The sequence below is a fragment of the Dendronephthya gigantea genome, unplaced genomic scaffold, assembly GCF_004324835.1.
Source record: "Dendronephthya gigantea isolate DGI-Jeju-01 unplaced genomic scaffold, DenGig_1.0 000060F, whole genome shotgun sequence".
In the NCBI taxonomy this organism is placed as follows: domain Eukaryota; kingdom Metazoa; phylum Cnidaria; class Anthozoa; order Malacalcyonacea; family Nephtheidae; genus Dendronephthya; species Dendronephthya gigantea.
The window spans coordinates 724,385-738,149 of record NW_021163070.1 but is presented as its reverse complement, the minus strand read 5'-3'; the positions used below and the strand labels follow the sequence as shown (position 1 = coordinate 738,149).

Sequence of the window (13,765 nt, the reverse complement as noted above, 5' to 3'; positions counted from 1 at the left end):
AGGAAGAAACGAGGCTGTGTTGTTTATGTATTGATAGATCTCTTACACTAATATATATTATGTTGATAGCAAGTTGATACCTGATATTCTGCATACAGTAGTACTTAATTGATAGTATACAAAACGGACATTTTGTGCAGTAATCAAATAATTTTGGCGGTATACAGTATTGATTATAAGTATATTGTTTTGTATCGATTTACGTGTCCGGCGAAGCATCCACATCATAGACACAATATGCACCGCGGTTTATTTACATACTTTACAACACAACTATTTTGGCTATTCTTATGAAATGACGGATAAATTGTTGCCATCATGTAAATGTAGTAAATGTAGTCACAGTTGACAAAGAAAAGAGACTTAACTGAGAAAATCGTGCCCGTTTACATGAGCAACTAAAATCATAATTTAATAGCGACAATATCCGCAACTAACGTAACTTGAGTACTTTGAGTAATTTCCTGTTGATTAATGTTTAACCTAGCTCATTATATTTTTACTGGCATAAGTCAAAACGTTTATGTTGGGACAAACGTCTGGTTACTTAGGTATTACAGGGCATGGAAACTTTGCACTATCCTTGGATCCCTAGTTTGTTATACCTAACAGTGTTGACAGAACCGAAAATCACTTAGCATGTCCACAGACTGGACAACAAAGGGAAGGGATAAACAACTTCGCTACCAATGGAAGTTCCTAGGAAGAGACATACTATGGTTTACACACATTTGCAGAGAATGAACTGTTCAATCCCCGAAGCATAAGGCAAATGCCCATAGGTCACCAGAAATTGCTGGGGAAGGTGTTCACCCCTTGTTTCAGGGAAGAAGTAGGGGGTATTCAACTCCTTTTACACCAAGACAGAGAGAATCAATTGCATAACTTTCAAGTAACGGCCACCAATCCTTTCGGGAAAAATATCGATCGGCCATGTATGCTAAGGAAGCGAAACACAGTCCTAACTAACGGTAGTGGAGGGAAGATGTGAGGATGATTCAAAGTGGGATCACTTGATGAAAGATCTTGAGCGATGAAATTAATGCCAGAGGAATGGGAGGATGGGACAGGCGTAAAATGTGGCAAAACCTTACCGTGGCTATCAGTCAGGGCGAGTCCAAAGCCATAAGATCACATGTATGCCATCTGCTCCACCAAAGCGAAATTGGATGACCTGCCTTGTATTGGATGGAGCTTGCAGTCAATACGCACCAACCCTCTCAATGGTAAATCAGCTGGGTTTGCCTCTGTTGGAATGTAGATTAAACAGAGAGAGAGATTCAGCCTAACTGTAGTGAAAAACAGGCTGGTCAGAGCTCGACTTAGAGGAAGACTACGCTTCCCTTTATTGGTACACGCATGGACAACAACCCTATTACCCAGCAAAGTGTCAACGCGAGTGTGAGCTACTCGATTTGGAATGCCAGAAGAACCCTCTCCACAGCCACGGTTTCCTTAACACAAATTTTTCAAGATTTTTCTTGCAGGCTCCAGTTTAGGCACAAGATTTTGCCTCCAGTCTTTATTTCTCATCTGGAATTCATGCTAAATGGTGCAATCTCTGCTAGGTGTGGGCATTTTTATACATTTATATAACCACACAGTATCTAATCTACATACATGTTGCCTGATTACATCTCATTTCCTTTTACATATGATTACAAGTATTGTGAACAGCAGCAAAGTTGCCTGGTAGGGGAACTCGATTCGGATGAACAACACCCCCTGAAAAAGAAATGAGTTGCTGAAATGCCAAACTCTGAGAAATGGAAAGTTTTAATTAGGCATTATAGTCTAATACATATAAAATATACTGAGATAATGCTATTACTTTGTTAAATATATTGAGATTTAAATGTCAAAGTAAGCAGAAATGAACAATGAGAAAAATATATGTATTTATTAACAATAACTGAAAGATTGTGTGTTGTGGTTCTTACTGCAATTACAACATGTTAAAGTGCATATGACATGATTACCATTTTTTCACCAAAAATTCGCAAAAATCAGGCGATTCGAATGATATGTATCATTCCCCAATTGGATAAATACTTCTAAAAGGTATTTTGGATCAAACATGCCAAAATTGGGTTTTTTTAATAGTTGGCCGGGGAAAAAGAGTGAGAACTAACTAGGGTTTTGATGTCATACCGGGCAGGCAAGAAAATCCACTAGTGTCACATTAAAATAATTATAAGTCGTATGCATAAAAAATTGGTATACTTTGTGCTGCAAAATGCCCACTAGATGTGTCGTATACGGTTGTTCCAACACACCAGATTCTTCAAATTAAATGTGTAATGGAGATTTGCGCCCAGAGGCAGTAAGGAAACGAAAGAAATGGGTAGACGTTGTTTAATTCAAGCGCGCTGGATGGGAGCCATCATGTGAAAGCCATGTTTGCTCCAAACATATAAAGTCGGATGACTTTTTGGGAATTTGTGTGGTTTAGAACAACACACAATTACCTCAACTGAAGAGAAACGAAATTGGGGTTACCCCGTATCCAACGATACAAATGCCGGTCGAAAAACAGATGAACTTATCTGCGAGATCTGCAAGGGCGATTCAACGCAAGGTGAAATGTTACAGTTATTCATTTTTTACATATTTTATCAAGAAATTATGTCGGTAATTCATTAAGGTTGGACATTCTAAATGCCCTTTTAGATTATGAGAGAAAGCGCATCCCATAGTGAGGAATCAGAACCATCTGTTACGACAGATTGTGGGACACTGGTGCAAAGAACAAATTGTTTATATGGGGTTGTTTCCGTGAGCACTGGTTCTCAATCAGAGGAATACATAGAAGTTGTCCAAAAATGAGGCCACTGGGACAAAGTGTTACCAGACTTGCGTAGGGCAAATAGAGCAAATTAAGAATACATTACCATCCTATGTCCATAGTTGTGATGTTTTACATAAATAAATGTTACGTGTTGCTGTTTTATTAATATTTATTTATAATGTTACATGTTTATTGATATATAATACATAATGTTATAATCATGTTACATGTTGGTTCTTTATATACGAGAGAATGCGAGAAAGCACATCTCATCCTGAAATTGCAAATTGCCCACAGAACAAAAGAACTGAGAACATTTCTAGGGTAATTTTTCTTATTTCAATTTGAGATTTAAAAACACCAAAATTTTAACCAATAGATCGTACTGCTCATCCTTGTTTGAGCTAGTCGACTCATACATTATTAGTAAATCATTGTTTACATTGCAGTATAGCCTTGGGATTGTTTCCGTAACACTGGTTATCATATGAATACATAGAAGTTGTCCAAAAATGAGGCCACTGGAACAAAAAGTGTTAAAGCAGTAAGGTCTATTACTCTTTGTTGAAAAATAGATATATTAAACATACAGGGAACAAGGGGGAATTTCGTCCTCAACTAATCAGCATCTTTGTTTACATTTTGACTCTAAACCAATCAGAATGCATATAACGCAAATGCTTGTAAACAAGCAAGGTGGTCACTCTCGAGCTTCGTTGCCATTGGATGTTTAATATTTTTTCATGAAATCAAGAAATGTTGATTAGAAAGGAATTATCCTGAACTTCACTGCGGCGATTTTTGACTTATGGCGTTTTCGTGAAGATATCGATGTCAAAACTTTGCCCTTGTTATAAGCCTAACTAATACTCCTTCGAATAAACAAAACCAGAATAAAACGCTTTGAAAATATCGTTTGAAGACATTTTAACAGCTTCTCTGTCCATTCCTATCAGCCTATGGATACTAAAATGACTACAATTTAATTTTAAAAGCTATAAGCTTAAATAATGTTAACCATCCTATGATTATAAACGTCTCCTATACATAGACATAGCAAAGAAACCCTGTTCGAAACATGTTCAAACCTCACTGGTTCAATCATTACATTTTCCTTTCCCGCCCGCAGGAAACTTTTCATTCAAACACTAAACACTTTCAAGGTCTGTAGCTTTTTTTGTTGTTATCGCTTTTAAATGCAGAAATTTACGAAACTTTGTAATAATCCTCTTCACCATGAGTGGTCAGGAGCGTGTAAAGGCTCAAGAGTGGTCAAGTTAAAAGGATTCGGTTGGGGTGAGTTGGCAAAAGCACTTGCTCATTTTTTGGTTCGTGAAAAACAAATTAAAATGACAAAAGAAATCAGTCATCTTTGCAAGAACTGCATTCGCGTGTGTCTCAAAAAGAGGAACTTTACTCGCTATTTGCCAAAAAAACTCACTACTGACGATATTACAAGGAAGGTAATAATAAAAAACAGAATTGTAACTGCATTGCATTTATTGCTCTGTAACTGCATTGCATATAACTCCAGATAGCACAAACTGTCACTTCTTTGCAAAGATGGAACATTTTGGCAATTAAGATTTTTATCGAAATTATTTTGCACAGTATTTTTTAATAGCTACCTGTTTTTCTCTACCTATATTTTTATATTGTAATTTGGGGTTAAGATTGTAATATTAAAGTTTACATTCTCTAATGATAGCTTGACGGTCTGTCTACTTATCTGCCAACTGAATCCAACAATAGAGAAAATGATGAGATGCCATCCACAAGTATCCTCAACACCCAGTTAACCAACAACCAAGAAAACCAAGCTGCAAGTCCTGCCATTATTCAGTTTTATAGTAGTCAAGGCACCGGGTCAACTGTTTCGTTGCTTTCCCCAAGTCAAGACTCTAAAGCTGATTTTAAACTGACGACAGCAAGTGTTGAATGCCAGACATTTGAAGGTATTTTCATTTCCAAAGGAGAATATGAGGAGCTTCTTTGTAAATCCTCAGTTGTTGATATCGAAGGTGACCTGGAAAAGTTTAAAACATTTTTTCTTGCGTATGACCCACAGCCTACAGTAATGGATCCTGATAGCTTTGAAGATATTTGTACACAAGTTGGAGCTGCAAAAAGTTTCTCAAACGTGTATAGTCCTATGAGTTCAACTCGGATGTCAGACGAACGGCAAAAGCTGACAGAACTAAGACTCATGGTTGTACTGTATATCATGATGTACTCAAAGTCACAGCAGGTTAACTGGTTCCAAGTATCTCTAGCAAGAACCCTCCAGCAATTTGGAATAAGCCAACAAGGTTTAGAATCTCTCAAAAACCTGGGTATTGTTGCACACCCCCGTACTATAAAAGCCTCCATGCTTACCTCTTCAGCTTCCCACCTTGATAGAGTAAAATTATTCTTTCAAACTGCAATTGAAAATGAACAATTTATAATATTTTGCATTGATGATTATCATAACATTCACACTAAACACCGACCTGAAGCCAAGACTCAAACCCAAGCAGTGCACACCTCCACTCTATTGGTAAAAGTTTTCCCCAACATCAAGGCTGTCCATAGCAATTCCCTGCAACCCTTACTACCTGCCAATCCAGTAGAGGAAAGTTTACTGAAAAAGTTCCTAGATGAGAATATGAGCATTTGTTCCCAAACCTATGCAAGTACCATGCCAGACTGGGCAGTAGCAAAGTACTTTGATCCTGAAGCAGAAAAACAAAGAGTGGCAATTCACGATTACCAACAGACAGAAATTAGAGAAATGCAACGTATGGATAATACTAAGCTAGTAGACAGCCTCAAATTGCCCTTAAAGTCCCACAATGATGTACTGACTGCATTTAAACACATACTGTCTAACAGTTTGGAAGATTACCTCGAGCATTTTATAGCTCCGTTTCCTGCTGATTGGCCCATGCAATTCTTTATGTGGCAACTTGTGTATAATACTGCTTCAGCTTCCCTACCCACTATCTGCAAGAATGTGATCCCACCCACTAATTGGTCCACTCCACATTTCCCTAAACTTCTGAGGGTGTGTTTTGCTCAACTTCCACAAAATATTTGCAGATCTTCATTCCTTCTTATTTGGTGCAAAGGCAAAGCTGGCAAAAAACCAAAGCCATGGCGATTATCACTACTCCTTGAAGTCATGTATGGGGGTTGGACACTTATTTGAGATACAATAATGTCAGTCTTCCCAAATTGCAAGGATATTGAATTCCTCACCTTACTCAATCCTATTGATAACTACATCCCACTTGTCCTCAGCATTTACTCAGTAGTCTTCAAGTGCAGCAACTACGAACTCAATTGCAAATCACTGCTTCGCTGTTGGATTATGATGACAGTATTTCACTGAAGACACTATAACAAGGAACTACTTATTGTTCTCTCTACCTTCCAATATTGGAATGAAACCACTCACCCAATGCACAAAGTCATTCAGCAATTCCTGGTAGCTCTTGATGAGTACCCTGTGGAGAATTTTCATTCGTTGCTTCGAGCAAGGACAAACGAAGCAGACACTGCTGAAAGAATTCAAGAGAAGGCCAAAGAGATTGATGCCTGCAAGCAAGAAATGCAAGAATTTCAGTCAGCATTTGTCCCTCTCAGGAAATTTAACTACAGCAGAAAGCGGATTGACAACCTGAAAACCAAAGCTGCAGAATTCCTGGTCAACAAGTTTGAAACAATCCATTCCCACCCTGGTCAAGCAACACAACTACCACGGCAACGCAGGAAAAGAAAGTATCTAACTAAGTGGGTTTTACCAAGTTTATTTGGCAATCAAATTGTCACCAACAGAGTGGTCCCACTTGGGTTTTCCTCAGTAGAAAGGTCACCTAACCCAGACAAGTAAGTTAGCCTTCAGTAACTGACATAGCAAAAGAATATTACGCTAGACCACAGTAATGACAATGGAATTATTAAGTTCAATGACCAAATTTTTAATTTCTTTAATTCTTTGCCTTAACAATATAAAGTAGAATTAGAAACTTTTTACCTTCTCTTAAATCCAGATTGTGTGATAGCATTCAGTGCACTCGTCAAAGCACATTATGGCGCATTTTCTATGGCTGTGGGCATTCGTTTCACATCGAGTGCAATCTTCCGGATATAAGCGTGTGCGAGATCTGCAAAGAATTCGTCAAGTTGAGGGCCGCATCACTCGGAGGACAGCAAACAAAGCAGTCCATGATTTCAATCCTGAATCTGACGAGCAAGATTTCGACGTAGACGACTCGAGCAATGAGACTGAGAACAGCGATGACGACGATGTTGAAAGCAAAATCCAAGATGCAACCACAAACACGCAAACTGTTCTTGATTTGATTTTAAAAGTTTCTGCCTGGCGCAGATTTGAGGGTTCGCCATCTTGACTTTAAGGTTTTATGCTAACACGCCAAGTATATGAAGTGATAGCAGCGCCGGAAATTATTCCGCTAATTGTGGACAGGAAGTAAATCAATACAGTAAGTTAATTTTTAAATATGCCAATTTGAGCTATTTTTAAAACCAGCTATAATTAGACCAATTCATTTAGGTTTGTCTATTCAGCCTATTCGAAGGAGTATTAGTTAGGCTTATAACAAGGGCAAAGAAGTCAAAAATCGCCGCGGTGAAGTTCAGGATAATTCCTTTCTAATCAACATTTCTTGATTTCATGAAAAAATATTAAACATCCGATGGCAACGAAGCTCGAGAGTGACCACCTTGCATGTTTACAAGCATTCGCGTTATACACATTCTGATTGGTTTAGAGTCAAAATGTAAACAAAGATGCTGATTGGTTGAGGACGAAATTCCCCCTTGTTCATAAAGGGTGTATCAAAAAAAATTTCCCAAATTTCCCAAAAATTTTCGTTTTTCAGGATATTTTGCAGAGTTTGGCAAATTTTTGTGTTCCTAGAGATAATTAAGACTTATCTGGTACACCTAGGCCAAGTTTGGTTTTTCATTAACAAAATTATGTTACCGGGGGAGGGGGGGTGGTTCCTTTCCATTGATATTGAGAGGGCCTGCGTGCAAAAATGTGAAGCTGAAATCGAGATATTATTTAGCTGTCTAAAAGTAGGAAAGCTTCAGGAAAAATAATGCATACTGGAAGCAACGTGCGACCCCTAAAGGTGACAAATATTTCAGTGCGCGCGCAGTGGATTAAATGCATCTTTGATTTTAGTGTGACCGATCTCATGCAAGGCTGGGCAAATGAATAAATTAAAGCGAGAAACTGAACACAAAAACAAAGCGATTTATTCATGATGTTAATCCTCAGCATATCCACCATTTCATTCTAAGCAAACTGCAGCTCATTTGAGCATAGTAAACACTGAACAGCGAACCATTTGTCTCTTCATTCCCCTAGATTTGCCGGTGGTAGCGTAGGCGATTTGCAAGAATTTCGAACGAAATGGAGAATTTGAGGCAGGACAAATGGTTTTCCGTTCAGTGTTTACCATGCTCAGACGAGCCACACAGTTTGCTTAGAAAGAAATGGAGGTCATTCTAATGCTAAAAACAAACAGAAAAAATAACCTCGAAAAATGGAAGAGCGGTTTGTGGAAGCATCATTTTGAATGGCTTGTGCAAACATGTATGAGAGGTTTAAAATCCAATTTGAATTCAAGGGCTGAACGTTTGGGTAATTGTTTACAAAAAATCGAAATTTCAGAAATTTTGATGAAAATTCAGTCAGCCGCGCAACTGCGTAAACGGGCTTTTTTCTGTTTAACTTGCAGCTTCAGTAACTTTTTTGATGCACGAATGATTTCATGCATGAGTGATTGCTCGGGTGATTAAACTAAGAGTGAATACTCTTTTTTCATTCTTTTGTTTAATAAAAGGCTATGTTAATTACACCTGAGGGAATGCAAGAGGGATGTCCTGTTTTGGAATTGTGATTCAAATTCATTTGCTAGCTTGTTTTTCTTTATCAAACATTTAAAAAATGGTAAGGCCACTGAACCGACCAGCGCGATTTCTTGAAAATGTACTTATTGGAGACGAAGCAGGATTTTCCCTTAATGCCTCTGTCAACACCCATAACATCAGAGAGTACTGCCCCCGTGGTCAACAACCCATACACTTTGAGTATCAGCGAAATGATGACCGTCACAAGGTAACTGTATGGGTGGGGTTGATTGGCAATGGAACTATCATTGGTCCTTTCTTCTTTCGACACAACATAGACGGCGACGACTACCTACAAATGATAAATGAGCAAGTGGTTCCTGAGTTGAGGGAAATACGTTGTTTCGCTCCCAACGAAAATGGCCGTTTTCAGCGGCTTTGGTGGATATAATACCGAATTACTGCTTTAAATCGTCCCGTAGAATGGCCATTGAGATCTCCAGATTTGACTCCACTGGATTTTTTCCTATGGGGTTGCCTAAAGTCTAAGGTTCATGCCACTCCACCGGAAAACCTGGACGAGATTGAGGCAAGAATTCAACACGAGATGGATATTCTGAAACAGAACAGGCAAATGGTTCGTCGTGCCGTTTTTAGCATGATAAGGAGGGCAAGAATTTGCGTGGAAAGGAACAGCGGACATGTTGAGGACTGAAGATAACTTTTGTAAATTCTGCTTTTGTATGCTTTAATGTTTTGGTGTAACAAATGATTATTATTGATGCGAAGTTCTAAATACAATTAATTTTTTCAACACCATTGTTAGCTTAATCACCCGAGCAATCAGTCATGCATGTAATCATTCGTGCATGAAAAAAGTTACTCAAGCTGCGAGTTAAACGGAAAAAAGCCCATGTTTACGCAGTTGCGCGGCTGACTTAATTTTCATCAAAATTTCTGAAATTTCGATTCTTTGTAAACAATTACCCAAACGTTTAGCCCTTGAATGCAAATTGGATTTTAAACTTCTCATTCATGTTTGCACAAGCCATTCAAAATGGTCGGCGTTAGATCATATTGAACTAACGTACATGACGTCATAAAATTTTCAATAACCCTAACCCTAACCGTAATTAAGGTAAAGCCAGAAATACTATTACATAAGTATACGATCACTCCTATACTGGGTATGAGGGTAACCGACATTTATAAATGTATAAATGTATCATCATTCATCGCCATTTTTATTTTATCATTTTTATGAACCAGCTCTAGAAAGACTTCATGTAAGACTTCTGTTATTATAATTCCGTTATTGCAAAATTTATGACGTCATGTACGTTAGTTCGATATGATCTAACGCCGACCATTCAAAATTATGCTTCCACAAACCGCTTTTCCATTTTTCGAGGTTAATTTTTCTGTTTGTTTTTAGTGTTAGAATGACCTGAAGATGGTAAAGTACCCATACTATAGCATAAATCTATGAGATATTTTGATAAATTTATAGTTTTCTTAACATTTCAAAATTGTCTACTTTTTTTTTATACTCCCTGTATAATAGAAAAATATGGCAATCCTTCATGTACCCCAATACCTTAGACCAAAGACTTTCAAAGTCTGTGATTCCCTTTCGATGATTATGGCAAACAGTATACTACACTTAGCGTGCATACTGCTACAGTCCCCAATCAAATCCAGTCATGTACATGAATTTCCATGAATTTCCGACAGATTTCCGTTTGACCTCAGGCCTAATGGCGGCCATGACAATGAGGTCTCTGATTTTTTCGATATTTATCGTGTTAAATTACTGTTTTATGTTTATTGACTGACATGAAGAGTTTCCTAAGGTTACCGTGCAAACACTACGGGAAAATCAGATCTCTTTATCACTGTTCAGCGACGTATGTTGGCAAAGAGTGATTATTCAATTTGGCCGACTTGGAAAAGTCTCTGGTGAAGCATGGTTTTCGGAGGTCTTGTATGAGCCCTTTCAAAATGGGCGAAGCATGGCCAAACTGCCTTACTGGTAGCTGGACATGATCCTCCTATCGATATTACTATCTATCTGGACGTATCTACTAATCCTGGCCCGCAATCTTGGAATACGATTGAAACTGTAATGACAAATAGAACAGAAACTAAGCCACGAAATCGGAATCGCCATTATTCAAATTTGGTGCCAATTCCATTGACTGAACCGGCCATTGTCTATAACAACACTATAGGCTGAAATCCGATGATGGTGCTGCTAAAATTGCCGCTACACCGACCGGATATCGCCTTCATGACCATCCTCCGGCTGGGGCACTGGCATTTTAGTGTGAGACTCGCTTGTAATTAAGCAAGCTAGAGTGGGAATTCTTGACTCTTTTCAGTAATCAGAGTGGACCATTGTCTCTGGCTCATTTCGTCTACGCCTTGTCGTGATCTACAGGCCCCCTTACTCGTCTACTCATCCAGTTACTATGAATTTGTTTATCACTGAATTTACTGAGTTTCTGGAAACTGTTGTCATGATGACTGAATCGCTTCTAATAACTGGTGATTTTAATATCCATGTCAACATGCAACTGGATAACGATAGTTCTCGCTTCCTCAACCTTCTTTCGTCAGTAGGCTTGCAGCAACACGTTGATTTTCCCATGCATATTTCTGGTAACACTCTGGATCTATTAATAACCCGAACATTGGACTCTAATATCATAAAGGAAATCCAACCGGATATCTACTTTTCTGATCACTGTTCTGTACTATTTTCTATAAACATTTCTAAACCTCAATTGTCAAAGCAGAAGGGATATTTCAGGAAAATAAAAGCTATTGATACAACCACATTCATCGCGGACCTGTCTGGTTCTAGACTGTGTAAGGACCCTCCATTGGATCCTGACAAGCTAGTAGCATGTTATAATACCACATTAGCTGATTTGCTAGATCACAATGCTCCTTTAAAGACCAAGACTGTTACAGTTAGACCGCAAGTGCCTTGGTATTTGGAGGAGATCCGTGAGGCCAAGAGAGAATGTTGGCGTTATGAAAGGAAGTGGAGGTCTACAAGGACTGCTGCTGATTTTGAGTTGTTCAAGAGGAAAAAGAATCATGTAACTCATTTGCTAAAAGAGGCCAAATCGTTTTTTCTCACTGAATTTATCGATCAAAATGCGGACAATCGAGGCAAGTTATTTCGAGCTGTTAAAAGTCTCTTAGTTGAGAAGAAAACGTTATGCTTCTCGAACTACCAGGATAAGAATGAACTTGTAAACGAATTAGGGATGTACTTTGTGCAAAAAGTCCCTCACCTTCGAGATGAGCTTGACCTAGTTTCCACGACTATGAAAGATGTCCCAGATTACAGTGATGATTCATGGGCTCCACCAGTGTTTGAACAGTTTGTGTCGCTAACCGAGGACGATGTGCGCATGTTCATTGCGAACTCTAAAACTACATCCTGTTGTCTTGATCCCGTCCCTATGCCCCTACTAAAATCATGCATTGAGCCTCTTATACCAGTGATTACCAAAATAATCAACACCTCTTTGGAATCAGGAGTTTTTCCTAAGGACTGGAAAGAGGCCATGGTCATGCCGTTGTTAAAGAAATTTGGTCTTGATTCGCTATTTACGAATTTGCGTCCAGTGAGTAATTTGGCTTATATTTCTAAAATTGTTAAGCACTCTGTATTCAATCAAACTTATGATCATTTGGTCAGGTCAGATCTTTATCCTGTACTGCAATCTGCCTATCGTTGGTACCATAGCATGGAGACAGCGCTACTTAAAGTTGGTAATGATATTCTTATGAATATGAACTCGCAGTGTGTTACATTACTTGTCCTCTTGGATTTAATCGCTGCGTTCTTGGGATTTTGCTAAAACGCTTGACTTCATGTTTTGGTTATACATGGGAAGGTTCTAGAGTGGTTTTCTTTGTATTTGTCAGGGCGTAGCCAGTGCATATTGTTTGACGGGGTTAAATCAGATAATTTTGACGTGCACTCCGGGGTCCCGCAATGGAGTTGCCTTGGTCCGCTTCTGTTTGTCATGTACATTTCAAAGCTTTTTGAAATTGTGCAAGCACACCTGCCTGATGCTCACTGCTTTGCCGATGACACACAACTATACCTGTCATTTAACCCTAACAATCCTATCTATCAAGCCGAGGTGGTGTCTGCCATGGAGAGATGTATCAGTCACTTGAGGAATTGGATGTACCAGGACAAGTTAAAGATAAACAATGATAAAACTGAATCAGGGGCGTGCTGGGTCTTCAAGAAGAACAACAAATAAGTAACATTTTAGGGGCCCAAGGGCGCGATCCAAACAAAAACAAACGCGAAGGTTGCAGGAATACTTCAAGTAAAATTACACGGTGACACGATTCTGTAACGAGACGCAAACTTTGGCCACGTACTTGATATGCAAATAAAATAGCTCTTAATAATACAGGTCTAGGACATCATGATTTAGCTAATATACAACTCTTCTATAAAGGTTGCTTTTATAAACTGTTGTGTATTTAACACTTTTTCAAATTTCAATTTATAGTCCAAAGGGCCCATTATGCCAGGGGCCCACAACAAGTTCCCATTGTCTCGACCCTGGCCAGCACGCCCCTGAACTGAATTTCTCATTATTGGATCTAGACAACAACTTTTAAAGATTAACCCTTGTACAAATTTGTGTTGGCTCTACAGACATCAAGCCTGTTTCTGAAGTGCGTAATCTGGGCTCTTGGTTCGATTCGAATTTTTTTATGTCTACCCATATTTCTAAGTCGTGTGGTGCAGCATTTTACTGGCTAGCAAGTAGCAGGAATGACTTGAGTATGTTAATGCTGTAACACCGAATGCCATCAACTGTTTCACAGTCTTCATCTTCTTCTTCTTTATTAAAAACATACTCATCAAGAAATTTGTCCAGAGAGTTGATGAGATATGTTTTCTGGTATTCTTCAGTTAGGACATAAACACTATGAGGACTGTTTGCAGTTGGTTTGTGCTTTGTATCAAGCATTTGGAAGAATTCCAAAAGGGCTTCAATAACAAAGCACTTACCAACACTGACGCCTGTATTCTAAAAGCTCACTCACACTCAAACTCATTAAGTG

General features: G+C 38.6%; 2 pseudogenes; both read left to right on the top strand.

The window, feature by feature from the left end:
• The first annotated feature begins 8,826 nt into the window (after positions 1–8,826).
• Positions 8,827–12,416, top strand: LOC114530152 (annotated as a pseudogene).
• Positions 12,417–12,462: 46 nt separating this feature from the next.
• LOC114530151 lies at positions 12,463–13,498 on the top strand (annotated as a pseudogene).
• The last annotated feature ends 267 nt before the right edge of the window (positions 13,499–13,765 follow it).